Source organism: Tamandua tetradactyla, chromosome 12 (assembly GCF_023851605.1).
Source record: "Tamandua tetradactyla isolate mTamTet1 chromosome 12, mTamTet1.pri, whole genome shotgun sequence".
Taxonomy (NCBI): Eukaryota; Metazoa; Chordata; class Mammalia; order Pilosa; family Myrmecophagidae; genus Tamandua; species Tamandua tetradactyla.
This window is the reverse complement of record NC_135338.1, coordinates 5998583-6009965: the sequence shown is the minus strand read 5'-3', so window position 1 is coordinate 6009965 and position 11383 is coordinate 5998583. Positions and strand designations below refer to the sequence as shown.

The following is an 11383-nucleotide window of genomic DNA, read 5'->3' as shown; positions in this document are numbered from 1 at the left end:
GAAGGATTCGTGATATCCCATGAAAGCTCGTATTTCAAGGCTGATCTGCCAGTCGATGGAACTCTGTCATCGGGGGGTTCATTTCTCCATGCGGCTTCTTAGACGATAATCTGACCTTCACAGTTTATCTCCCACAATTTGTCCCTTTGCACGGATAGCATTTTCTATGACTTTGGCATTTAGGGAACGTTTCTATTTAGTATTCGCAGCATGAGATGGAGCTAGGCTCTTCCACTAATGAAGAATCGTTTCATTTAGTTCGACTTTCAACACTTCTTCCCTCCTCCTGGCCTGATACTAAAATCCTGCTCTCCGATAGGCAAGGTAGAAATGACTGCAAAGCTGAAGTCGCTTTCAACAGAGAACTATTTTTGTCATCGGAAGATAAAATGTAGATCTTCAGAAAAAGGAATGCATTTGTGTGGTGTAGCTTATGTATGTATTGCTGGTGCTTAAAAACATCATTATACTAATACTAATCAACCAACAATTATGTATTAAAGGTTAAGGATGTGTGCCAACATTAATTTAAAAAATGTTTACCCTGGTAATGCTCAGTGTTTCTACACCATTAAGCAGAAACAGGCCTGTTGCCCTCTTGTTTTCCTTGCAAAAGTGCCCTCGTGTTCTCTTACATGTGTACTTAACAAATTTCTTGCCTACTTGCTCTTAAAAACATTAAAATTAAAATTTAAAAAGTAGAAACAAATTAAATGCCCAGCCCTAAAACAATTAGTTAACTTAATTATGGAATTCTGCCTCATAAGACACTATTTAGCCATTGAAAAGAAAGTTGTAGAAGTATTTTTTTTTTTTTTGGCATGAGCAGGCACCGGGAATCAAACCCGGGTCTCCAGCATGGCAGGCAAGAACTCTGCCTGCTGAGAAGTAGCTTTTTAACATAAATGTGCATTAGCAACACACGTAGAAAAAAACTACATATTTATGTATTATATGAATTACTAAGACTATGCCTAGAAAAGTGTGTAAAAAAATGTGCACTAAAATGCTCATGATAGAATTATACGTGATTTTTATTTTCTTTTTTCTTGAATGTACTTTTAGTTTTTCTATAATGAACACGTGTTACTGGTATATACTTTAAAGCTATTTTTGAAAGAGTCATTTTCTGAGCACCACACTACACTCAGTGAGATGTAGAGAGAGCATAATGAGGTTTCAGAGTGAAAAGAGAGTTTATGGGTTATCAGAGGCAATTTATTAAGAGCATCAAGCCTCAGATGGACACTCGGTGATTGGGTCTATGACAAACCTTGGGTCCGACTCGGTATGAGATAATCCTTGAAAAGTCATACCCTTTCTCTGTACATTGATTTTTTTCCATATGGAAAAACAGCAATGATGCTCCACATCTCGATATGATAGTAACTCAGATTGGGAATATAACTCTTACATGTTCTGGGTCACAGGAAAAATTCGGACACTGTCAGTGCTCTGGATTTCCATTAATGATGTGAGCTATGGGTTTGTTGGAGTGTTTATTTGGTCTTTCTATTTATTTTTCTATTATTAGATTATGTTCTGGAAATGTTTCCATGCATCATGGAGAGAGGCTTCTCTGTGGATTATCTTAAATTGGTAATCATTTCCATCAGGAGCAGAGAAACTGTTTTGCTTTCTGCCTGGTTATTGAGTTGGAGGAAATCTTTTATAAGTCTCAATACTGTTTGATTTTGCAGTTCAGGTTTTATGAAAACAAAATTTCACAGAAAACGTGGCCTCTGACCATCAAGTTGGGTAATTCTGTGAAAGAGAAATTCAGAGTTTGTAATGGCTGTTCAGAGAATATGCAAGCTATTTAAGAGAAAATTATAAAGTAAAGAAATACCATGAAGTTGAGTTGTACATTTTGGTCTGCAGCTTTCACACAGACTTCAGAGCTTCTATGTGAGATTCTGTGGTTTATACTCTTGAATCATAGCCAGGTCCAATGATAAGGAAAAATGCTCATCTAATCATTTAAGAAGAGTATAGAGAGGGTAATTGCTTCTTCCAGTTAAACGTACCAGGCTAAAATCTGACATTGAGCATTTAAATCAGAATAAATAACAATGTCGATAAGATTTTAAATGAGTTTCTGAAGCTCTCTTCCTGATTAGCTTTGTAACAAGCACACTTCTATATCTGGCAGAAATCTGGAGTACTGCAAGTCTTATTCTGAGGTTACAGATGATTAGCATCAGGTGGCTAATTACAATTCATTTCAAATTCCAATTTAACCATTAATTCAGTAGGTATCCTTGACTTGACATTCAGTGCAAGGAAAGCTAAAAGAAATTTAAAAATTGTGATGCACACTCCTCCTGAAAAGTCTCTGACTGTTTCCATTATCACTTTATATCTGTTGCTTAGGGTAGCTATAGCAACTAGCACTTGGAAAATCAAAGTACTGGGCCCCTAATGCAATGACTCAAATTCTGTGTTCTGCATCTAAGGTTTCCTGCTTCCTCTTGTATTTTAACCTCAAAACTTTGAGTGACTAAATCACTGCTTGGGGATCAGCAGACCAATATCCCCAGGGACGAAAGGGACAAGGGTGGGTTGGAGACAGGCTGCTTGGGGGCCACCTGCCTTTTCAGAGAGAAAAAAAAATGGAGTTGTCCAGCTGGGTTAGTAAGACTCAGCGCCGTCTGTGCGCTTCTGGAAAAGAAAGAGACTGAAGTGCGACAGCTGCCACATTGTTGTGGGCAGGGTCTGTCCAGCCCCCTGCCCCCAGGAGCGTAGATGGGGTCAGGCCTCGCATTTCCCAGCCGCAGACTCATTGTCACCCTGCCTGGGTAGGGTTGGAATGGGGGAATGGCTTCCGCTTCTAGATCAAAAAGGCCAGATGATTGTTCAAGTGCTGGGTTGAAGCAAAGAGAAGAAGGGTGCAGGATGGGGAGGGAGGATAAGCTAGAATTAATATTTTGAGCATTTATGGAAAACAGATTGAAGGTCTGATTTTTATTTGAGACCTGAATAAAAATTTGAGCGTATTTCATTTATTTTTTGAAGTAGATGCGGACATGTTCAGACGGAAAAGAGTAAAATGGAAACAACTCCATTTGTATACGCAACATAAATGGAAAATGTCTACTGTAAGACTGGTCTAGTATGTTAGAAGCACACTTTTCCAGTGTTCCAATAATCAAAAAAATTAAGCTGCCCCCCCCAAAACAGGGCAAATACTGACCTCAAAATATCCCTTTTGAAGACTACACATCATTTACAGTGCGGGACACATTAGCTTGGTTGGATTATTTTTCACTTTTTATTTTGAAATAATCTCAAATTTATAAGAAAGTTGCAAAAATAATACAAAACAATACAGTGAACCCCTATATATCCCCTATGCACACACCGATTTATCAACTTTTCACATTTTCTCACATTTATTATATCATTCTATCATCCATCTATCTGTCTGTCTGTCTGTCTATCTGTCTTCTAAACATTTGAGTATAGACTGTATATGTCTTGTGGTTGGAATATTTTTAAACACGCAAACACTTAATTGAACGACAATCTAATAACTCCCAAGCATTTCTTTAAAAGGAGTTTAATATTTTGGTTGGCAAATGTACCCAGAGGAGGCATTACATTAATAGTACTTGCTTTTTACACAATTCCTTTTTCCATGTAGTCAGAATGTTTTATGATGGATTAGATCCACAAATTGAAAAGAAAAAGAATATGCTTGAGTTTTTATGACTTACTCTGTCAAAAGAATATTTTTAAGAAGCACAAAAAATAAAGTTCAGTCTCATGCCTGAGGGGAAGGTTAAATGATTAATGGCTTGAAAAAAATAGAGAAAGTTACAGTATATTTAAGGTAATCCATTAATTAGATGTGAGAAAAACACACAATGTGTCTTTGTTAACAAAGGTCATAGCTCTGTAATCTTGCCTTAGACCTACCCAAATTAGGTTGGACCTAAACCCAGTGATCTGAGAACAAGACTTTTAAAAAAAAGATAGCTGTAATGCAAGTGCTCCATTTCCTTAGGCTCCTGGGCTCAGTTACATCTCCTGCTAAGGGGAGAAATGGCTTGTGGAGAAGACTCTAGAACTTTACTGTATGTCTGAATTGCTGCATTTGGCATTCGGGCTTGAAAAGCTCATTTGTTATTTTAATTCCACAGTCAGTGCTCATATAAGGGGTGAACAAGGTAGGAGTCCCATTGTTTATCTTATTTATCTTTTTAGTACTAAACTCCACCACCACCCCCACCCCCCACCACCCCCACCTCCACAAAAAGCAGGAGAAGTTAAAGAGGTGCAAATATTGAAAACATTTTCTAATTTAGGTCAATTGGTAGCAACTACAATATTGATTCATAATGCAAAGTGACAGATGCCATTTAATGCAACCATTAGCAAAGAAGGGTATTGATTGCTACAACTGAGGATCATGCTGATAAATACAAAGTTGACGTTTTCTAAGGCATTATGCCCCAAGCAGTCCAGCCACTCACTAAGATGGAACAGAGAACCGTATCAGGGTTTCCAGTTAAAGCAATTTAGCAATGTGGCTTGCTTGGCTCTTTTGAAAACCTAGGTCCCAAAACAGAGCAACATTCTAAATAAAGAACATTTAAGTGCGCTAAGTGTAGGCATGAGAGAGTTGCATGGGCTGAGGGGAGTCTTATCCCCTCAGTGTACCAAAAGTTCTACCAGTGTGAATATCCTACCTGTAATGAACCTTGGAGATACCAAAAGCACAGGCCAGGGAACCAGAAAGACCTTTTTGAAAAGATGGTGTGATTTGGGAAAATCACTTAATGTCTCTGAGCCTCAGTTTCCCATCTGTAAATCAATGGACTGTTTGGAGAAACAAATTAGAGAAATAAACACAACACTTATTTATGACCATGCCACGCACATAGTAGGCCTCTCCCTTTCCAATCTTACTCCTAGCATATCTCTTTTCATAATATGTTAGAATAAGTCTTTGTAACTTTCAAAGGGTCCTTTGAGAAATCTCAGAGATAGATTTGAGTATAAAAATTATACTGAAAGATTTACTTTATTTTTTCTTTACTTAGAATCGTATATTGGGAAAGCAAAAATCAAAAAAAGTTGTCAGAGGAAATTTGGATACTTGATTAAGATGGGATCCTGAGTGCTTGCAAAATAAGTTATCTTATTTAATCAAAGTGACAATAAATCAGTTAAAAATAAATAGAAATCAATACTATTTTTTTAAAATATGGTGCTTTCGATATTCTGCGCTTGGGGAGTATATGGTCTCACAACTACTCAGCTCTGCCCGTGTGGCATGAAAGCACCAATGTGTAAAAAACCAATCGTGGCTATGTCCCAATAAAACTTTATTGAGGGACTTCCTGGAAGACAGTGGGATGATATATTTAAAATACTAAAAGAGAAAAACTGCCAACCAAGACTCCTATATCCAGCAAAATTATCCTTCAAAAATGAGGGAGAAATTAAAACATTCTCAGACAAAAAGTCACTGAAAGAATTTGTGACCAAGAGACCAGCTCTGCAAGAAATACTAAAGGGAGCACTAGAGTCAGATACAAAAAGACAGAAGAGAGAGATATGGAAAAGAGTGTAGAAAGAAGGAAAATCAGATATGATATATATAATACAAAAGGCAAAATGTTAGAGGAAAATATTATCCAAACAGTAATAACACTAAATGTCAATGGACTGAATTCCCCAATCAAAAGACATAGATTGGCAGAATGGATTAAAAAACAGGATCCTTCTATATGCTGTCTACAGGAAACACATCTTAGACCCAAAGATAAACATAGGTTGAAAGTGAAAGGTTGGGAAAAGATATTTCATGCAAATAACAACCAGAAAAGAGCAGGAGTGGCTATACTAATATCCAACAAATTAGATTTCAAATGTAAAACAGTTAAAAGAGACAAAGAAGGACACTATATACTAATAAAAGGAACAATTAAACAAGAAGACATAACAATCATAAATATTTACGCACCGAATCAGAATGCCCCAAAATACGTGAGGAATATACTGCAAACATTGAAAAGGGAAATAGACTCATATACCATAATAGTTGGAGACTTCAACTCACCACTCTCATCAAGGGACAGAACATCTAGACAGAGGATCAACAAAGAAATAGAGAATCTGAATATTACTATAAATGAACTAGACTTAATAGACATTTATAGGACATTACATCCCACAACAGCAGGATACACCTTTTTCTCAAGTGCTCATGGATCATTCTCAAAGATAGACCATATGCTGGGTCACAAAGCAAGTCTTAACAAATTTAAAAAGATTGAAATCTTACACAACACTTTCTCGGACCATAAAGGAATGATGTTGGAAATCAATAATAGGCAGAGTGCCAGAAAATTCACAAATACGTGGAGGCTCAACAACACACTCCTAAACAACGACTGGGTCAAAGAAGAAATTGCAAGGGAAATTAGCAAATACCTCGAGGCGAATGAAAATGAAAACACAACATATCAAAACTTATGGGACGCAGCAAAGGCAGTGCTAAGAGGGAAATTTATTGCTCTAAATGCCTATATCAGAAAAGAAAAAAAGGCAAAAATTCAGGAATTAACTATCCATTTGGAAGAACTGGAGAAAGAACAGCAAGCTAACCCCAAAGCAAGCAAAAGGAAAGAAATAACAAAGATTAGAGCACAAATAAATGAAATTGAAAACATGAAAACAATAGAGAAAATCAATAAGGCCAGAAGTTGGTTCTATGAGAAAATCAATAAGATTGATGGGCCCTTAGCAAGATTGACAAAAAGAAGAAGAGAGAGGATGCAAATAAATAAGATCAGAAATGGAAGAGGAGACATAACTACTGACCTCACAGAAATAAAGGAGGTAATAACAGGATACTATGAACAACTTTACGCTAATAAATACAACAATTTAGAGGAAATGGACGGGTTCCTGGAAAGACATGAACAACCAACTTTGACTCAAGAAGACATAGATGACCTCAACAAACCAATCACAAGTAAAGAAATTGAATTAGTCATTCAAAAGCTTCCTAAAAAGAAAAGTCCAGGACCAGATGGCTTCACATGTGAATTCTACCAAACGTTCCAGAAAGAATTAGTACCAATTCTCTTCAAACTCTTCAAAAAAATCGAAGTGGAGGGAAAACTACCTAATTCATTCTATGAAGCCAACATCACCCTCATACCAAAACCAGGCAAAGATATTACAAAAAAAGAAAACTACAGACCAATCTCTCTAATGAATACAGATGCAAAAATCCTCAATAAAATTCTAGCAAATCGTATCCAACAGCACATTAAAAGAATTATACATCATGACCAAGTAGGATTCATCCCAGGTATGCAAGGATGGTTCAACATAAGAAAATCAATTAATGTAATACACCATATCAACAAATCAAAGCAGAAAAATCACATGATCATCTCAATTGATGCAGAGAAGGCATTCGACAAGATTCAACATCCTTTCCTGTTGAAAACACTTCAAAAGATAGGAATACAAGGGAACTTCCTTAAAATGATAGAGGGAATATATGAAAAACCCACAGCTAATATCATCCTCAATGGGGAAATATTGAAAACTTTCCCCCTAAGATCAGGAACAAGACAAGGATGTCCACTATCACCACTATTATTCAACATTGTGTTGGAGGTTCTAGCCAGAGCAATTAGACAAGAAAAAGAAATACAAGGCATCAAAATTGGAAAGGAAGAAGTAAAACTATCACTGTTTGCAGACAATATGATACTATACGTCGAAAACCCGGAAAAATCCACAACAAAACTACTAGAGCTAATAAATGAGTACAGCAAAGTAGCAGGTTACAAGATCAACATTCAAAAATCTGTAGCATTTCTATACACTAGTAATGAACAAGCTGAGGGGGAAATCAAGAAACGAATCCCATTTACAATTGCAACTAAAAGAATAAAATACCTAGGAATAAATTTAACTAAAGAGACAAAAAACCTATATAAAGAAAACTACAAAAAATTGCTAAAAGAAATCACAGAAGACCTAAATAGATGGAAGGGCATACCGTGTTCATGGATTGGAAGACTAAATATAGTTAAGATGTCAATCCTACCTAAATTGATTTACAGATTCAATGCAATACCAATCAAAATCCCAACAACTTATTTTTCAGAAATAGAAAAACCAATAAGCAAATTTATCTGGAAGGGCAGGGTGCCCCAAATTGCTAAAAACATCTTGAGGAAAAAAAACGAAGCTGGAGGTCTTGCGCTGCCTGACTTTAAGGCATATTATGAAGCCACAGTGGTCAAAACAGCATGGTATTGGCATAAAGATAGATATATCGACCAATGGAATCGAATAGAGTGCTCAGATATAGACCCTCTCATCTATGGACATTTGATCTTTGATAAGGCAGTCAAGCCAACTCACCTGGGACAGAGCAGTCTCTTCAATAAATGGTGCCTAGAGAACTGGATATCCATATGCAAAAGAATGAAAGAAGACCCATCTCTCACACCCTATACAAAAGTTAACTCAAAATGGATCAAAGATCTAAACATTAGGTCTAAGACCATAAAACAGTTAGAGGAAAATGTTGGGAGATATCTTATGGATCTTACAACTGGAGGCGGTTTTATGGACCTTAAACCTAAAGCAAGAGCACTGAAGAAGGAAATAAATAAATGGGAACTCCTCAAAATTAAACACTTTTGTGCATCAAAGAACTTCATCAAGAAAGTAGAAAGACAGCCTTCACAATGGGAGACAATATTTGGAAATGATATATCAGATAAAGGTCTAGTATCCAGAATTTATAAAGAGATTGTTCATCTCAACAACAAAAAGACAGCCAACCCAAGTACAAAATGGGAAAAAGACTTGAACAGACACCTCTCAGAAGAGGAAATACGGATGGCCAAGAGGCACATGAAGAGATGCTCAATGTCCCTGGCCATTAGAGAAATGCAAATCAAAACCACAATGAGATATCATCTCACACCCACCAGAATGGCCATTATCAACAAAACAGAAAATGACAAGTGCTGGAGAGGATGCGGAGAAAGAGGCACACTTATCCACTGTTGGTGGGAATGTCAAAGGGTGCAACCACTGTGGAAGGCAGTTTGGCGGTTCCTCAAAAAGCTGAATATAGAATTGCCATATGACCCAGCAATACCATTGCTAGGTATCTACTCAAAGGACTTAAGGGCAAAGACACAAACGGACATTTGCACACCAATGTTTATAGCAGCGTTATTTACAATTGCAAAGAGATGGAAACAGCCAAAATCTCCATCAACAGAAGAGTGGCTAAACAAACTGTGGTATATACATACGATGGAATATTATGCAGCTTTAAGACAAGATAAACTTATGAACCATGTAATAACATGGATGGACCTAGAGAATATTATGCTGAGTGAATCCAGCCAAAAACTAAAGGACAAATACTGTATGGTCCCACTGATGTGAACGGACATTCGAGAATAAACTTGAAATATGTCATTGGTAACAGAGTTCAGCAGGAGTTAGAAACAGGGTAAGACAATGGGTAATTGAAGCTGAAGGGATACAGACTGTGCAACAGGACTAGATACAAAAACTCAAAAATGGACAGCACAATAATACCTAATTGTAAAGTAATCATGTTAAAACACTGAATGAAGCTGCATCTGAGCTATAGGTTTTTGTTTTGTTTTGTGTTGTTTTGTTTTGATTTTACTATTATTACTTTTATTTTTTTCTCTATATTAACATTCTATATCTTTTTCGGTTATGTTGCTAGTTCTTCTAAACCAATGCAAATGTACTAAGAAATGATGATCATGCATCTATGTGATGATGTTAAGAATTAATGATTGCATGTGTAGAATGGTATGATCTCTAAATGTTGGGTTAATTTCTTTTTTTCCGTTAATTAAAAAAAAAAAAAAAAAAGAGAAGGGATAATTGGAGATGAAGGGATACAGACTGTACAACGGGACTGGATATAAAAACTCAGAAATGGACAGCACAATACTACCCAATTGTAATGCAATTATGTTAAAACACTGAATGAAGCTGCATGTGAGGTATAGGTTTTTTGTTTTTGTTTTTTTTGTTTTTTTTCTTTCTATTATTGTTTTAATTCTTATTCTGTTGTCTTTTTATTTCTTTTTCTAAATCGATGCAAATGTACTAAGAAATGATGAATATGCAACTATGTGATGTTATTAAGAATTACTGATTGTACATGTAGATTGGAATGATTTCTAATTGTTTTGTTAATTCTTTTTTTAATTAATAAAAAAAAAATATATGGTGCTTTCATACATGAAGAACATTTTTGGAGAAATCTTAAATAATCAAGGATATAGTAAAGTGTTAGGAATATAACAGTGAAAGTAAAGAAGAACCCTTCATGTTATAGATGAAGGCATTAATCACTAAATGAAAAAACCAAGGCCATCAAAATCAAACAGATCTTACAAGGATTTTAACATATTTCATAGATTCTTTTCAGACTCAGGTATTATAATCCAAAGCAAATAAAGCTAACTTTCCAAGTTTTGTCCTCATTATGTTCTTTCATATTCTGGAACATACTGACCCTTTAGGACAGATCTCAGTGGGTCTGCTAAGTCAAAACTGATTTCACAGTAATAATAAAATATTATTCCAAAGGTGCAGATTGATAGCTATAATTCACAAAAAACAGCAGCTCCTTGGGGTCACCAATAAGTCCCAAGAATTTTAAGTGCCAAGAGAACAAAAAACTCAAGAACTGCAGTTTTAGGACAAAACTATTTCTTTTTCCCTGAAAAATTAAGTTACATACACAGTTGTCTTTCTTAATGACCATTCCTTTTAGGGTACTCTTAATCATTTATATTAATTATAACTCTTGATCAAACAAAATAACTTCCATCTCATAGAGAAAACTAAGAAGAGGATAATTGAAAAATATCTGTCTTATACAAGCATTTTAGCAGAAAAGTAAGGTTTAGAATATGATTTTCTATAAACATGCACATCCCTTTTATACCTCTTTAAAAGGCAAAAATTAACATACTCATTATCATGACCTAAAGACATAATCTCTCCATAAATTATTAAAATTAGCAAAGTATATGCTCTAGCTTGCTAGCTGCTGATATGCAATATACCAGAAATGGATTTGCTTTAAAAAGGGGAATTTAATAAGTTGTAAGGTTTACAGTTCTAAGGCTGAGAAAATGTCCCAATTAAAGCAAGGCTATAAAAATGTCCAATCTAAGGCATCCAGGTTTCCCTGGTTCAAGAAGGCTGATGAAGTTCAGGGTTTCTCTCTCAAGTGAGAAGGCACATGGCGAACACAGTCAAGGTTACTCTCTCATCTGGAAAGGCATGTGGCAAACAGGGTGTCATCTGCTAGCTTTCTCTTCTGGCTGCCTGT

The 11383-nt window shown here is 35.9% G+C and overlaps 1 long non-coding RNA gene across 1 annotated transcript in view; it reads right to left on the bottom strand.

Moving 5' to 3' along the window:
- Positions 1 to 1179: 1179 nt before the first annotated feature.
- The window catches only part of LOC143651753 (uncharacterized), a 48932-nt gene continuing 38728 nt past the window's right edge, over positions 1180 to 11383 (bottom strand). Inside the window, exons 2-3 of the long non-coding RNA XR_013160185.1 lie at positions 4692 to 4821; positions 1180 to 1764 (exon numbers count right to left, since the gene is read on the bottom strand). This is a non-coding gene — a long non-coding RNA (uncharacterized LOC143651753). The remainder of the gene's footprint in view (positions 1765 to 4691; positions 4822 to 11383) is intronic.